The 7,157-nt window shown below is 42.9% G+C and overlaps 1 non-coding gene across 1 annotated transcript; it reads right to left on the bottom strand.

Moving 5' to 3' along the window:
- Positions 1–1,533: 1,533 nt before the first annotated feature.
- On the bottom strand, positions 1,534–1,637 carry LOC118898638. Its single transcript, XR_005020781.1, has one exon. It is a non-coding gene; the product is annotated as a U6 spliceosomal RNA (small nuclear RNA).
- Between the last annotated feature and the right edge of the window lie 5,520 nt (positions 1,638–7,157).

The following is a 7,157-nucleotide window of genomic DNA, read 5'->3' as shown; positions in this document are numbered from 1 at the left end:
CAGCTCACGTTTTCCATCCACTTGGGATGGTGGTGAGGATGAGCCTAGCTATACAAAGACCACGCCAGCACACAGGAGGTACCTGTGACCTCACTCATATGAACTCAGACTGCTTTCCATCTGTGCTGGGAAAGAGAGCATGTGTGTACATGTGCAAGTAAGTGTATGTTTCCTCAAAGAGCACAGCTGTAGTCTTTGGTTGAAAAGTAGAGAGCTAACACAAACGACTGGGGAAGAACACCTATTGATCAATAGTGATGCTGCATTTGGTACCTGCTTGAAAGGAATCATTAATCGTAAGTCACCAAAAAGAGAACAGAGGAGAGAGCATACACTTTCCACCCTTGAATCTCTCACTGTTGCCTTTCACAGGAACAGTTTCTCATGCAGAAAAATCTGTTTTCAGTTGGACTGAAAAGCTGCCCCTTGAGTCATAAATGTCTCTATATTTGTAAGGCTCTTCACAGTTGACAAAGCATTTTTGCAAAGTTTTCTCATTTGATCCTACCCACAGGGGAGGAGTGGCTAACAAAGGGCTGCACAGCTAGAAAATGGCACAGTGGAGCTGGATTCCACCTCAGAGGAGTCCTTGTTCAGTTTGGGTGGCAGCTGAAGCTCTAAGACCAAGGCTGCCGTGGTAGTGGAGAGGCTGTTGAACTTGACGTAGGAGAGGCCCATAGTTTACATCTTGCCCTGCACTTTGACTCTAGGGAAACTCTCAGCCTCGTTTCCCCTCCTGGGCTGAGGGTGGTGAACCAGACCTATCTCAGCAAACAAAAATGGTAAAGTGAGCTTTCTTATCCTTTGTACAAAGAGACTGTGCAAATATCAAAACAACAAAAAATGGAGTCCTGGAATAGTTTTTAGATACAACCACTCATCTGACCCTTTACTCTCAGAAGCAAGTCAGTTTCACCTCCCCCAAAGGTGGGTCATGTCCACAACACCTGTTAGCCCCCCACAAGGAGGGATGACCCCCGCTGAACAGCCAAAATCGAGTATCAGCAGATTTGCTTCAGCAAGGATGTTTCCTGGTTTCTGGGCGATTGTTGCCACCCCTGGGACACAAGGGTCATCCTCAGAATCATGCAAGTTAATAATATTCATATGAATATGAAGCAAGGGCCTTTGTAGACTCAATGTTTCATTGTTTCAATGCATTTTGATATTAAATGAATAAGTAATGTGAATTACATCTAAACGACTGAAATATGCAAGTCGGCATCTGTTCTTTTTAAGTCAACAACTCGAGCTTATTATTAATACTATTATTGTTAAAGGCTACAGACATAGTCTTTTTCCATAGTCATTTCTTCAATCAGGAAAGTAATCTTTTTAAAAAAAATTTTTTTAACATCTTTATTGGAGTATAATTGCTTTACAATGTTGTGTTAGTTTCTGCTGTATAACAAAGTGAATCAGCTGTACATATACATATATCCCCATATCTCCTCCTCTGACTGGTGTGAGGTCATTGTAGTTTTGATTTGCATTTCTCTAATGATTAGTGATGTTGAGCATCCTTTCATGTGCACAAATATGGAACACTTCATGAATTTGCGTGTCATCCTTGCGCAGGGGCCATGTTAAACTCTGTATCGTTCCAATTTTAGTATATGTGCTGCCGAAGTGCGCACAAGAATGTAATCTTAATTTGTCACTATCTGATGATCGCTGAGCTACATTATTGGTTTCCTATTGATACATGTATTCAATGCCTATCATCTCTGGACACAGGTGAACAGCTAATATTGCTAAGAATGTCACTCTGAGCGAAGCTTCCATTTCTTTTGTTTCCTTTGTAAATAATTATGCTAAATTTGTACCAACCATCTCCCCCATATTTCCCCGAATTTCCATACGTGGAACTGAGCTGATTTAATAAAATAGACCAGGGGCTTCCCTGGTGGCGCAGTGGTTGAGAATCTGCCTGCCAATGCAGGGGACACGGGTTCGAGCCCTGGTCTGGGAAGATCCCACATGCCGCGGAGCAACTGGGCCCGTGAGCCACAATTACTGAGCCTGCGCGTCTGGAGCCTGTGCCCCGCAACAAGAGAGGCCGCGATGGTGAGAGGCCCGCGCACCGCGATGAAGAGTGGTCCCCACTTGCCGCAACTAGAGAAAGCCCTCACACAGAAACGAAGACTCAACACAGTCATAAATAAATAAATAAAAGAACGTGAATTTCTTAAAAAAAAAAAAAATAAATAAATAAAATAAAATAAAATAGACCAAAGACGCAGGCACCTTTTTCTTCTTGCCTGGCTAAATTGACCACAGTGCACCTCGGAGGCAACTGGCCATACAGGGCGGAGAGTACTTGACTGCAATGTGCAAGCTGAACTTCAGAGCGCCGACTTCCCCGCTGTTAGACTGACAGAGAGCTCCTCCGCGGGCGAGAGGAGCAGCCCCCTTTCGCACACAATCAGCACCAGCTGTAGTCCAATTAAACTCAACAGTGAACAGGTGTTCACTGTAATGACTTCCACACAAAAGCATGCTTCCATTTAGTACTCTTTACATCCGATACACTCACAGCCCCACTGAAAGGGAGTAGTAGGAAACGAGATGGAATTCAGTGGAGGAAAAACAGCAACCCGCAAACTTGTCCATAATCAGCATCGGAAGCCTCAATTAGCCTCAACATTTCACAGGTGTCCACAGGAGGGTATTTTATGCAGAGCCTACTCGAGTCAATTGTCCCTTAAGAAGTTCTCTGAAAACATTTTGAAGTTTTTCAAATTCAGGTAGCTCACTCATATTACTACCCCAGTACTGTTATTACCACTATTTCTTTTTTTTTTTTAACATCTTTATTGGAGTATAATTGCTTTACAATGTTGTGTTAGTTTCTGCTGTATAACAAAGTGAACCAGCTATACATATACATATATCATCATATATCCTCCCTCTTGCGTCTCCCTCCCACCCTCCCTATCCCACCCCTCTAGGTGGTCACAAACCACCGAGCTGATCTCCCTGTGCTATGCGGCTGCTTCCCACTAGCTATCTATTTTACATTTGGTAGTGTATATATGTCCATGCCGCTCTCTCACTTCGTCCCAGCTTACCCTTCCCCCTCGCCGTGTCCTCAAATCCATTCTCTACACCTGCATCTTTATTCCTGTCCTGCCCCTAGGTTCTTCAGAACCTTTTTTTTTTAGATTCCATATATATGTGTCAGCATATGGTATTAGTTTTTCTTTCTGACTTAACTTCAGTCTGTATGACAGTCTCTAGGTCCATCCACCTCACTACAAATAACTCAATTTCATTTCTTTTTATGGCTGAGTAATATTCCATTGTATATATGTGCCACATCTTCTTTATCCATTCATCTGTTATGGACACTTAGGTGCTTCCATGTCCTGGCTATTGTAAATAGTGCTGCAATGAACATTGTGGTACATGAGTCTTTTTGAATTATGGTTTTCTCAGGGTATATGCCCAGTAGTGGGATTGCTGGGTCGTAGGGTAGTTCTATTTTTAGTTTTTTAAGGAACCTCCGTACCATTCTCCATAGTGGCTGTATCAATTTACATTCCCACCAACAGTGCAAGAGAGTTCCCTTTTCTCCACACCCTCTCCAGCATTGATTGTTTGTAGATTTTTTGATGATCGCCATTCTGATTGGTGTGAGGTGATACCTCATTGTAGTTTTGATTTGCATTTCTCTAACGATTAGTGATGTTGAGCATCCTTTCATGAATTTGTTGGCAATCTGTATATCTTCTTCAGAGAAATGTCTATTTAGGTCTTCTGCCCATATTACCACTATTTCATGGCTTTCAGGAGTCTACCCTGCTAGACATGCATGGGCAGAAATATTAATTACATTCATGTACACCCTAAAAATTTGTTTGGCCCATTGCATTTTCCCCAGAATTCTCTTATATCTGGTGCCTTTGCTGTATTTGAAATAGAGAAATCTAGAGAGCACTTCTTGGGGTAGGATGTTATTACTCCTACTGTATTTCAATCAATTATTGTATGTCCACAGTCTTCATTGCTGTGGAAAAGAGGAATGACAACAGGAAAATTTCATGCTACTGGGAATCAATGCCCTTTTAAGATTGGTTGGCAGCTCAGGACCCAATCAGTGTCACTCCTAGTGGCTCATCCCAGGCTTGATGAAGGATGACTAATTACCAGGGGACTCCAGTAAATGAGGTGGTGGCATTCTTTCTTCAGATCCCTCATCCCATATCTTGGTGATCATATAGCACTAATGATGCTGCTGGAGTTGGTACCTTCTTTGACTTTGCATTTACAGGGAGGACAGCGGAGAAAAGGGGTGAGTAGGTCTGAGGCAGAGACTTCAGAATTCTGCCTCTCAATTCAATTAGGGAGTAAGGCACACTGCTAAATGTAACACAGCCCATGGTGCAGAAAGCTATTTTTTTTCTTTTGTCAGAAACAATTTGATAACTCACACCAGAAGGAAACCTGGGTAAAAACCAATCCCAGATGTGGAACAAATGTTGGTGAGGGTGTCAGTTGGTATAACATTGGAAAGCTAGTGGATTTCCATAACTGAAGCTGGACCTATGACCAGACAATTCCATTCTCAGCTATAATCCCAACAGAAATTGTGGTAAGCAGACACCAGTATGGCCCCTGGTGACCCCCACCTCCTGGGATTCATTGCCTTGTATAATCCCCTCTTCCTGAGGGTGGATGGGACCTGTGACCTTCTTCTAACCAATAGAATACCACAACTGTGATAGGATATGACTTCCATAATTATAATACATAAAATTGTAATTTCTGTCTTGCTAGCAGACTCTATTGCCTTCTTGGCTTGCATGCTTTGATGTTGGAGAGGTCTCCATGGCAAGGAACTAAATGTAGCCTTTGGCCAATAGCCAGCTAGGAACTGAGTCCAGCACTCTTCCAGAAACTGAATTCTGCCAACCACAATGGGAGCTTGGAAGCAAATCCTTTCCCAGTTGAGACTTCAGATGAGACCCCAGCCCTGGCTGACACCTTGATTGCAGCCTTGTGAAAGCCCCTGAAACAGAGGACCTAGCTAAGCTCTTCAGACTCCTGACCCCAGAAATTGTAAGATAATGTGTGTTGTTTGAATTTTTTGGTAATTAGTTACACATTAATAGATAACAAATACAGAAATGCTTAAAAATGTGCCCCCAAGGACATGCATAAGTGTTTTCATAGTAGCATTCTTCATAATACCAAAGTAGGAAACAACACAAAGGTCCATGGGCAAGATTAAAGCTTCATAGACCACATACAGCCACCTAGCAAAAAGCTAGTAGTGCTGGAGTTGGAGATGAGGAGACAGGTGTTAGGTAGGAGTGTAGAAGAATCATCCACATAGATGTGATCATGGAAGCTACTGGAACGGGTGAGAACAATGAGATATAAATTATAAAGGGAGAATAGTGAAGAGGGCTATAATGCTTATATGTTTCAATTGCAAATAACAGAAAATTCTACACATTATGATTTAAATAATACAAGGAACTTCAGGCTGAGCACAAGATCCCTGGAGCACTGCCCTGTTACCTCACCACCAACCTATCAGAAGAAAGTAACACACTCTGCATCCCTCACCCCAAATTTTGCCTATTAAAAACTTCTCACCAGGGACTTCCCTGATGGCGCAGAGGTTAAGAATCCACCTGCCAATGCAGGGGACATGGGTTCGATCCCTGGTCTGGGAAGATCCCACATGTCGCAGAGTAACTAAGCCTGTGTGCCACAACTACTGAGCCTGTGCTCTAGAGCCCGTGAGCCACAACTACTGAACCCACGTGCCACAACTACTGAAGCCCGTGCGCCTAGAGCCTGTGCTCCGCAACAAGAGAAGACACCGCAATGACAAGCGTGCACAATACAACGAAGAGTGGCCTCTGCTCACCACAACTAGAGAAAGCCTGCACGCAGCAACGAAGATCCAATGCAGCCAAATAAATAAAATAAAGTATATAAATAAATTTATTTAAAAAAAAAAAAGCTTCTCCCCAAAAACCATGGGGGAGTTTGGGTTTTTTTGAGCATGAGCCACCTGTTCTCCTTGCTTGGCCCTGTGATAAACCTTTCTCTGCTCAAAATAATAATAATAATAATAAATTATAAATAAATAAATAATACAAGGAAAAAAAAAAGTCCATGGGCAATAAGATGGATAAGTACATTGTGTACGTCCAGAGAGTGGACCACTGTAAGCGACAAAAAAAGAACCAAACCTAGCCACATGCAACCCCATGGGTGAGTCTCACAAATAATTGAGTGAAAAAGCCAGACACAAAAGAGTACACACTGTATGATTCAATTACATAAAACTGTAAAACAGGCAAAACTAATCTATCATTCTGTTTGAAGCTTAGGATGGTGGTTGTTTGAGGATGGGGGCGTGGTAGGTGGTGACAGGGAAGGGACATAGGGAAGCTTTTGAGACGTTGATAAATTGTTCTGTTTCTTAATCTGGAGCTGGTTACAGGGCTGTTTTGCAGCCTTTTCTGTATGTATGTTATAACTTCAAAAGTTAAAAGAAAAAAACAGCAGGTAATCTTTTCAGCCTGGGATATAAATAGATGTGTGGTTAGAGGGGTGCATTACCTTTGCAGGCACAGTATCATTGTACATTGGGGAAGGAGAGCACTGATTTCAAATGCCTCGTTTAACAGAGGAGGTAAAGTGAGGTGCAGAAAGGCTCAGAGTAAAATGAGTTGCAGAAGTTCAATTATTGTCAGAGCTGAAATGGCAAAGCAGGTCTTGTCTCTTTTGTACATTCTGGTTAGATGTGAGGGCAATCTGGCTGTGGACGGTCCTTCATGGTTCTCTGTGCTTGAGTCCCTTTCTTTACCACCCTATGTGATTGCCTGCTGATGTTGCAGACTCAGTTAAAGAAGATTACTTTCCCAGATTGCCTGGTGTCTGGCTCAGTCTGGTGCCTTAAACAGGCCTATGCCCAATAAGGAAGAGCCTCCTGGTGCCTTGTTGTTTTCAAGCTTCCACCCTGCTCCCTCTCACCTGACCCCTCCCTGCCATTTGTTTGCAGACCTGTTTCTTGCACCATGGCTAGTGATCTTTACCTGATCTCCTATCCACTGTCTCGTTCTCACTCAGGGCAACTGAAACTCAACACTCTTCCCTGGCACTGAACTTGGCCACCTTTCCTGGCTTTAATTGGG

Source organism: Balaenoptera musculus, chromosome 7 (genome assembly GCF_009873245.2).
Source record: "Balaenoptera musculus isolate JJ_BM4_2016_0621 chromosome 7, mBalMus1.pri.v3, whole genome shotgun sequence".
Lineage (NCBI taxonomy): Eukaryota > Metazoa > Chordata > Mammalia > Artiodactyla > Balaenopteridae > Balaenoptera > Balaenoptera musculus.
This window is presented reverse-complemented; position numbering and strand designations above follow the sequence as displayed.